Raw genomic sequence first — 10,428 nt, 5'->3', positions numbered from 1 at the left:
GACTACATTTCCCAGCATGCCTCGTGGCATAGAAAGTAAACAGCAGGGGGACTCTGGTACGAATGGCCTCTTGGGAAATGTAGTCATTGTGTTTGAAAGTTTCATAGGGCCTGGGTCACTAAATTACTACACCGTGCTGCTTCGGGAACACCAGCGTTTGTTCAAAATTGAATTCTAGTGTTTGGACTGGAAGTTCAAAGTAGCTTGGCTTAAGTGAAGAAAGTGCAGATTTCAAAACCAGAAAGATCTCTGTTTGAGTGAGCTCTAGGTGAGAAATAAACCAGCGACTGCAGGAGTCATTTAACTTCTCTGGGCTCTGTTTGTCTAGTGTCTAGGCAATTGCCTAAGACAGAAGTTTTTAACTAGGGCTTCAGTGGGTCTGTAAACTTGGATGGGGAAAAAATTGCATCTTTATTTTCACTGAACTCAACCAAAATTTACCATTTCCTTCAATTATGAATATAGGCAACAAATGTTATTCTGAGAAGTCCGTAGGGTTGCACCAGACTGACACAAAAATGTTAAGAACCCTTGCTCTGTGTCTTTCATTGCAGAGAAGGTGCCTACCAGCGCTGGTGTCTGGAGTTTCTTCACCCCCAAGTTCTCTATTCTAATGAAACCACAGGTCTGTATCCTTGGGCTGGAAAGTGCTTTGACAAACTTCTCATGGTCAGGACCAGACATACTTCTGCCCATCCCAGAAGTCTGAGAACCTCTTTAAGAGACAGCCTGAGTGGAAAAACCACTGAACCTGGAGTCAAAAGGTCTATGTTGAAGTCTTGGCTTTGATAATCACTAGTCAGGGGATTATGGATAAGTCAGTTGACCTTGTGAGCCTTGATTTCTTCAACTGTAAAATATGACTACGTTGTGTATATAGCAGATACTCTGGGCTGGTCTTAGAGGCATGAAGACCTACTTGTGTGACCATGGGTGACTTAATTTCTCAATGGCCAGAACAAACTTCTAAGCTAAGACTGCAAGGTACAGACAAAAATCTTTGCTGAATTGAATTGTATTCTATTATTTGTATGGTATTCTATTACTTACTTGGAGAGTCCCTTGTCAGAGAGTTCATTTCAGAAAGTTCTTTAAATCTGATGTCCAAGGGAGCAGTTAGGTGGCGCAGTAGATAGAACACTTCTCCGAAGTCAGGAGGACTTGAGTTCAAATTTGATCTCAGACCAGACACTTGATACATTTAGCTGTGTGACCCTGGGCAAGTCACTTAACCCCAATTGCCTCGTTAAAAAAAAAAATCTGATGTCAGTGTTAGGCAGGAGAGGGGAAGCTTATCCTGAGATTCCAGCCCTTGAATGGACTAACCCATAAGATATGAGTGATAAGAAACACAAGGCGTACCAATACAGACCAATGGCAAATGATGTTTCTAATCATAATTCATTCATGTAATTCATAATGTAATTCACAATTCATGATCGTAATTCATTTTCAGAAGAAATCCAGGCAGTGAGTCAACCAACATGTATTACGCACTGTGTGTGAGTCACTGTGCTAAGTGCTGGGGGTCGTTTGTCCTTCGTTCTCAATCATGATGTCAGGGAGGTGATGCCATGACATGCGAGTGAATTGGATTTAAATGAGGCAGGGCTGTGCAAAGTCACCAGCCTCACTTTCTCCTCCAAAGTCATCAGGGTCCAGTGGCAAGATCAGGATGATGGGAGATAGCCCTGGATGCAGTGGGAGGCGTTGGCCTTTAAAGAGATACATAAACAGATCCTGCCCTCAAGGAGCTCTCAGTCTAATGAGAGAAACAAGATGTACATAGCTAGGTATATGCATGATAAATACAAAGTAGATGGAAGGTAATATGAAAGGGGAAGGCATTGGCAGCAGGAAGGGGGGTTGTGATGCTGGTATTGGTCATTCATCATCATATTCTACCCTCATTTGCAACACTAATATATTTATTTTATCAGCCAGCAGAAGCTTCTGACTACCTTTCCTACACCCTGCTATATTCACCCACCCCAAGGCCCCACAGGAAATAGGACATTTGTTTGGTAGCATGTGAAATAATCTGTTCTTTTTATACATTTTTCCAGAAGAAAAAAGAGTAGTAGCATCCTTGGGAACTTTGAGTGGATTCTGCTTGGAGGATGCAAGCCCAAAAGCCATGGTTATACTAACTCTAAGATAATCATTGTTTTCTCTGGCCTACTTGGCCTAAATTACTATTTACCCTGGGTAAGTCTGCCCTGAGTCAACTACCAAAATTAGACAGGCTATCTCATCTACCTCCCTTTCAAATGGCCTTTTCTCAGCTCTCATTCTCCTTGACCTTTCTTGGATATTTGATGGCATTGATCATTCCCCCCTGGAAACCTTTTCCTCTTCCTTCCATGACTCTATACTTTCTGCATTCTAATTGTTCCTTTTTTTTTTTTTTTATCATTTCCTCTTGCTTATCCTTCCTCCTGACTATGAATGTCCCCACAGTCCTATGATCCATATGTTCTTTCTGTACATTTTTTCCTTAGAGCACTGAACTAGTCCCATGGCTTCAATGGTCACCTCTATGTGAACTGTTGTTGTTGAGATGCCCTGTGGCATTATTGAGAGAGCAGTGACAGCAAGATTTAGATTCAAATTGAACCCCTGATTTTTGCTACCTATAGGAACATGAACAAGTCCCTTAACCTCTCTGAAGCTCGAGGGACTCTCCAAGACTCAGTTATGGATGGGTTGTGATCATCAGTAGAAGGAGTTCCCACAGCCATGAAATAATAGGTTTTTTGAGATAGTCTTATTATTAAATATAAATCTCCAAGTTGTATATCTCCAACTCGCTATGGGATATCTCCATTTGAATATTCTGCTATAAAATCAGACTCAACGTGTCCCAAACTGAATTCATAATTTCCTTTCCATCTAACTCTCGTTACTCTGGTGGGAGTATGTTCCCTTTAGGTTTGAGCAGAATTGAGGATCATAAAGGATAAACATAGGGCCAATGAAAAGAAGGGTTAGGTGGTTTCCCTTACAAATCTTTTTTAAAAAATATTTATCGGGGCAGCTAGGTGGCGCAGCAGATAGAGCACGGCCCTGAAGTCAGGAGGACCTGAGTTCAAATCTGGCCTCAGACCAAACACTTGACACTTACTAGCTGTGTGACCCTGGGCAAGTCACTTAACTCCAATTGCCTAAAGAAAAAAAATTTAAAAATAAAAAAAATTTATCTTTGTAGATGGAAATAGTCACATGTATGAGTGTTTGCCAAATTCAGAATAACAATAAACATTTTTAATTATTGAAAAAAAGAAATATTTGCATGATGCCCTTTTAGTTATCAATCAAACATATGGGTCTGAGACTTTGAATGGCTCCATTGCATAAGAAAAGAGTAGGAGAAGAGGTGGCTAGGTGGCGCAAGGGATAGAGCGCCAGCCCTGGAGTCAGGAGGACCTGAGTTCAAATCTGGTCTCAGACCAGACACTTGACACTAGCTATGTGACCCTGGGCAAGTCACTTAACCCTAGTTGCCTGGCCAAGAAAAAAAAAGAAAAGAGTAGCAGAGACAATGTACTTTGTCTTTTTTCCAACAGACACTCTTCTCCAATAGACCACCTTTGTTTTCAGCCACTCATTTATGTAAGACTGGATAGGTGTCAGAGAAATGTTCTGGCATGATCACTGTAAGTTAGGATGAGGTCCCTCACCAGCCCTGACTCAGGAAGAATGGTCAAGAAGATGAAGAGCTGTCTGTCTTTCACCGCCTGCCTGGAAGGTGACCAACATCAGTGCTGAGGCCCTGAGGAAACAGAACTGGCACGGCTTCTGACAATCCTACACGAAGAATTTCTGACCTTTCTGGAAGAACACAGTAGCACTCCAGCTGAGCCTGAGCCTGGATGTGTTGGATATTATACCTCCCTCTCAAAGAGTGGGTCTGTGGAGTCCAGGGAATTGACTTACCACTGATGTCACACCAGTAAGGAGCCAGCCCAGGAGTGGGGAGACCTTTCTGGCTCAGCCCAGCAGCAGATAGACTCATCCTGCAGAGATGCTATGCCCTGTGAGGAACAGGCTCAGATGAGTCACTTGTCCCTTTCCAATACTGTATTCCACAGCAAACACTGTGAGCACTCTTTGAAGAGAGAAAGATCAGCATGGCCCTGCAGCTCCATAATTGTGAGTTACCCTGCCCACATATATTCCCTATGCATGTGCCTTGCTACCATTGTAAATTTGTTCCTATTCTTCTTCCCAAGGATTCTGTGGGTATTTGTGGAATATGCCCCAGATGTTGGGAGACCTTTGTATCTACTATTCTTGCAAGACATTTGAGTAAATTCCTTTTCTAAGGGCTAATTGAATATACTTGCTAATTTTTTTTAAATTTTATTTGTCTGTTTTTAGCTTTCAACATTTACTTCTATAAGATTTTGAGTTCTAAATTTTCTCCCTATAATTGCTAATTGTTACTGGTAAAGTACGTCAGTAGGACCTTGTGAGCTGTGGTGTGAAGACTAAGTGTTAAAAAGTACCAAGTATAAGAGTTACCACTAGAACCTGAGGTAGCAGTTGTCCCTTTGGAAATTTGACTTTCCAGGGCAAGTGAGAGTTGGAGTGAGCCTACGGTTGATGTTATACTTCTGTATATCCATAATTTCATTAGTGTGAATACTCCCTTCACCAGTGCAAAATGAATCCCTTAGGGTTCCTCATCCAGTGAATTCTTGCTTTGCCTTTCAGTTAATCCATCCGAGTATCTACTCAATATGTTAAAGTTCTTCCTCTTCTTTCACCAGGGGCAGTGAGGTGGTGCAGCAGATTGAGTGATGGACTTGGGTCAGGAAGACCTGAGTTCAAATACAAACAGATATACCTACTACCTCTGTGCCCCTGGGCAAGTCAAATATTTTGGGGAATCACAGGGATAGTGTAGATAGCCATAGGGCAGTCAATTGAGAGTTCCCTTCCAGAATTGATGGTTGTATTGATTTGATTACCATTCCTAGAGGAAGAGGTGGAAGGATGTGGAGGAGAGTTGCCCCCAGCATGTCGGATGTCCTGGGTCAATGGAATATAGAGCAAGTGTGGTCTGGGGGCAATTAGATAGTTCAGGTGAGTTTGTACTCACTCACCAATTAGTTTTTCATTAATTCTAGCCAGCTTCTTGATTTTTCCTCCATTATCTGTCTGGACCACAGTCGTATCTCTGCCAGATAAATGTTTGGACAGAGTTCTAAACCTGAGTGTATTGACTCCCCTAGGGATCAGGATATGGTTTCAGGAAGTCCCTTTGTACTTATCCTTCCCACCCTACCCTTATTCCATTCCTTCAGTGAAGTACTGAATACAAAACAGACCCTCTTTTAGAAATGATTGACAAGGGGCCTTGTGGCTTTCCAGTAGCCAGTCTTGCAGCTTTGGCCAGGGGTAGGAGCAAGGAATGAGGGCACCAGAGCAGAACCAGGCTGACTCAGGCCCTTCTAAGTGCTGGTAGCCAAGCCCTGGGATATGTGGGGCTTTGGGGGCGGGGAAGGAAGCTTGGTTGAGTATCAGGGGCCTAGTTATGCAGTTTCCAGCAAGATGCCCAAGCAAGCTTCCTGAGAGAGAGGCCGGCAGATTCATAGGGCTTTTAGCCAAGAACTTCTCTCCTGACTAATGCCTCAAGCCAAGTGACAGGAAAAAACCAGGAATGAGCCTAGGCCTGCAGTTGAATGTGGTAGTGCCTAGGCCAAGCCTAGCCTGTATATTTTACTGGCTGTGGTCAGTGTGGGAATAGGGCAGGCCTAGTGCACATCACTGAAGAATGAGGGACCTTATAGGTCATCCAGCACAGAGCCTTAATATGAGTGTGAGAAATGAGTCATTTACCTTGGGAAAGGAAAAGCTGTAGGATGTAGGGAAAATCTACAGTATACAAATATGCTTCTGTTTTTCAAGCACACCTTTAGGTTAGGGTCTGGGGTGCACAATTTGGTCTTTGTACTTCAGGCCCAAAATAAGCTCTCTGTGCCTTTGTCTAAATCAGTGATAAAAACCATAATTACGTTTACAATTTACAATTACGTAATATATTTAGAGCTAGAAGGAGCCCTAGAGGTCATCTGATCCAATCTGCTTATTTTAAAGATGGGGAAACCGAAGCCCAGAGATGTTAAATGACTTGTCCAAAGTTACATGATATTAAATGACAAAGCTAAGATTTGAACCCAGACCCTCTGACTCTGAATCTGATGTTCTTTCCATTGTACCACTATTATCCACATGGTGCCAAGCATGAATCTCTAGAACACTATACCATTAACGGGCCCAGCTCTTCATCCAGTTTATAGTCACTTAACCGTATATCATACAGCACCCATTTTCCCATAAAAGTCCCCTCTTTTCCATAAAAACAACATGAAAGGCTTTGTAAAAAAAAATGCTTTGCCAAGATCCAGGTAAACATGAATGAAATGGACTATTACTTTAGTCTAAGAAATCATTAATATGAAGTATTGCAAGAAGCATGGGAAAACTTATATTAATTGATGCAAAGTGAAGAAAGCCCAACTGGCAAACCAATATGTACAACAACTACAATAATGGAAATGGAAAGAATACCCAATTAATCAACCTGAATATCATGCAAATATAGCAACTAAGCTTTGCCCCAGAGCAGAAATGGAAAAAACAATGTACCTCCCTCTCTTTTTTGAAGAGGTGGAGACTATGGATATGGAATATTTTATATGTCGTCAGACATGGTTGATGTGTTGGTTAACTTTGCTGAATTACTTTTCTTTTCCTATTGAAAAATTCTTTGTTACGAGGGCTGGGATGGCTTAGGGGAGTAGAGAAGGATGTATTGAGAAATGGTGGTATGAAAGCAAAATATAGCAATGAAAATTTATTTAAAAAAAAACCAAAAAAAATCTAGGTAGACCATACTCCTAGTATTTCCCTGAACTGCCAGTGTAGTGACTATGTAAAAAAGGGCAATTAGGTTAGTCTGACATTGCCCACTCCTGAGGAATCCATGTTAGTTCTTAGTTAATCAATGCTTTCTTTTTTAGATATTCACTATTCTTTTAAAATAATGTTAAAAAAAATGTGTCTCTCCCAATTAGAATGGAAGCTCCTTGAGGGCAGGATTGGTCTTTCCCAGTCTCCTCAGCTGCTACTGCCTTTCTCTCTGAGATTACCTTCTTTATACTTTGTATTTATCTAGTATGTAGTCTCCTCCATTAGAATATGTACTCCCTAATATAAACAGCGACACAACTGTTAGATGGGATAACTTTATTGCCAGCCAAGCATTTGTACTTGGTAGTGCATTAGTAGATTTTGATTTCACTGTTACTGTTGTGGTTCTAAAAAACTTACTGTCTTTTACAAGAGCCTTTGGGAAGAACCTCCAGGGTCAGACCTCTGATGTCTTCTTTGCAGCCAGCAGTTTGACAGCAGTGTTACATTCTTTAAATGAAGTGATGGAAAATATTGAATTTTATCATGAATTTTGGTTGAATTGAGGAAGCCACAAATTTGGTGACTAAGCTAGATACAGAAATTAAATTTCCTGGAAAATTTCACAGGTCTCGGCAAGCTAACCTGGAACCTGCAGTGACGTCTGAAAGCTACTATAAAGAGGTACTTAGTGTCCCAACTGTGGAGCACATCATTCAAGGGCTAAAGGATATCTTCGCTGAACAGCACCTCAAAGCACTGAAATGTTTGTCTTTAGTACCCTCTGTCATGGGACAGCTGAAATTTAATATATCAGAGGAACACCATGCTGATATGTACAAAAGTGACCTTCCTGATCCAGACACTCTTTCTGTAGAACTCCATTGTTGGAGAATCAAATGGAAACACAGAGAAAAAGATATCGAGCTTCCAGCACCAATTTATGAAGCCCTGCATCTGCCAGACATCAAATTTTTTCCTAATGTTTATGCATTGCTTAAAGCCCTCTGCATACTCCCAGTGATGAAGGTTGAGAATGAGAGGTATGAAAATGGTCAAAAACATCTTAAGGTATACCTGAGGGATACTTTGACAGCTCACCGATCGAGTAACTTGGCTTTGCTTAACATAAACTTTGATATAAAACATGACTTAGATTTAGTGGTGGATACTTACATCAAACTCTACACAAGTAAATTGGACCTCCAAGAAGAAGTTCTTCCCACAAGTAATTCAGAGATAACTGAAAATACTTAAGGAAATTGAACAAAATGGGTTTTCTCCCTGAATTTACATATTGGAGATTGAGAGAGAAGTCCTGAGATTATTGACAGGCCACTTAATCATTGAAGATGTTTGTCTTTGGGTCCCCATTTGGATACGTTAGCCACTGTTAATATCTATGCTAAACTGCTGTTCTATGAACTGAAATTCTTTGAAAATTGACTTTCCAAAATGTAGAAATACAACATTGCATTTCTTTGTGATTTCTGCTGGTAGTTACCGCTCTGGCTATATTTTTAGTTAACTTCATTCTGTACATAAAATTTGTGATTACCAGGGATCCAACTACCAGGTTTTGGATTTCTTAGTTATTGTTAAAAAAAAAAGTATTGGGAGGAGAAGTGGGGAAAATTTTTAGTTAAAATGAAGCTCACTACTGACCACTGACTCCTATGTGTTTTTTTTAAAAATGTGGTAACATTGACAGTAAAAAGATATATTAGAGAAGAGTTTATCTCAAACCATGACCTCATACACATTTTCATGTTGACTCTGACTTCATCAAGTGAATGTAAATGAATGAGTCCACTTAACATTTAAGTGACAGAGCCAATGTTGTTCGTCATAAATGAATGATTGTTGTGGTTTACATTCCTCTGTTGGGGCTCCACAATAACTGTTTTATGAACTTTTCACAAGTATACATCAAACATTCTGTTCTATGAACTGGAAGCCAATCTCACAAACATAAAAAAAAAAACCCCAAAACTGATCTTGTTTGTGTTTATTCTGCCTTTTTCCTTGCCTCATCTTGACTTGTAAACCTAGCCTGGAGAACTTGCAAATTAGGATTTTGTGGTTTATCTAGGATTGAGTAAAGAGGAAAATATTACTGTTATTTTTGGTGAGAAAAACAATTTTTGTATAGTTTATTTTATTCTAAATAAAATGTGGATTTTCTTTAAAAAATAATATGTACTCCTTAAGGATATATTGCCTAGTAGAGGAATTGTTGGGTCAAAGGATATGAGCCAGTTTAATTACTTTTCTTGCATAATTCCAAATTGAAAGTCAGAATAGTTGAACCATTCCACAGATCCACCAATTAGAGTGTGTACCTTTCTTCCCACAGTTTCACCAGCATCAACTGTTTCCGTTTTTATTTTTACGAAAAGTTGAATGAAATAAAGTAAAATCCTCAATTGTTTTAATTTGTACTTCTCTTACAATTAGATATTTGGAGCAGGTTTTTCATGAGGTCATTTATAGTTTGCAAATCTTCTTTTAAAAACTGTTCATACATCTCTGAAGGCCTCATGATGGAAAGTGCTATCCACATCCAAAGAAAGAACTATGGAGTTTGAATGCAGATTGAAGCATACTGTTTGCTCTTTTTTTTTTCTTCTGTTGTGTTTTGTTTCCTCTTTCTGGTGGTTCATCCTGTTTGGTTCTAATTCTTACTCACAACATCACTAATGTGAAAATGTTTAATAGGAATGTATATGTATAGCCTATATCAGATTGTGTGCCATCTTGGGGAGGGGGTGAGGGGGGAAAAATTGAAAACTCAAAAGCTTATGGAAGTGATTGTTGATAAATCAAAATAAATTAATAAAAAAATTAATAAAATTAATTAAAAAAAACTTGTTCATATCTTTTGACCATTTATGTCCTGGAGAATGGCTCTTGGTCTTATATGTGTCAATTTCATGTATGTTTTGGATATATTAGACTTTCATCAGTGATATTGATGCAAATATTTTCCCCCAGTCTACCATTTCTTTTTGAATATTTTCTTCATTGATTCATTCCCTGTGTATCTAAAGAAGTATCTTTAGACAACTCTCTTTTTCCATTCTTTTTGTAATTGTCTGTTTTTGTATCTTTAGAATTTCATTTCTTGAGAGCTTCTCATCTTCTAGATTGATTTTCCCGGTAGAATTTTAGGCTGTGAGAATTTATGTATACTTCCTATTAATGCTTTGAAGGCTGCTTGCTGCTTTCCCCAAATCTACAGTATGTGTCAGCCTATACTTTCCTCTCTCTTTAGATCACAGATTCTAAGATGGCATGATAACTTATATCCAGGGTTCCTATTATTTCCACTGTAGCAACCAACTTTGTTGGTAAGAATTAGATCCATACTACAAGTTCGATTAAGATATGTAGATGGCAAGCTTATCAAATTTGGAGATGACACAAAGCTGAAAGGGACAGCTATCATATAGGATGGTGCAGAATCCAAAAAGACTTCTGCAAGCTAGAATATCATACTAAAATCTGAGA

The 10,428-nt window shown here is 39.5% G+C and overlaps 1 pseudogene; it reads left to right on the top strand.

Annotated features, from left to right (window-relative positions):
- The first annotated feature begins 16 nt into the window (after positions 1-16).
- LOC110219591 (52 kDa repressor of the inhibitor of the protein kinase pseudogene) lies at positions 17-9,720 on the top strand (annotated as a pseudogene).
- Positions 9,721-10,428: the final 708 nt, after the last annotated feature.

The sequence above is a fragment of the Phascolarctos cinereus genome, unplaced genomic scaffold, assembly GCF_003287225.1.
Source record: "Phascolarctos cinereus isolate Bilbo 61053 unplaced genomic scaffold, phaCin_HiC Scaffold_5;HRSCAF=322, whole genome shotgun sequence".
In the NCBI taxonomy this organism is placed as follows: domain Eukaryota; kingdom Metazoa; phylum Chordata; class Mammalia; order Diprotodontia; family Phascolarctidae; genus Phascolarctos; species Phascolarctos cinereus.
This window is presented reverse-complemented; position numbering and strand designations above follow the sequence as displayed.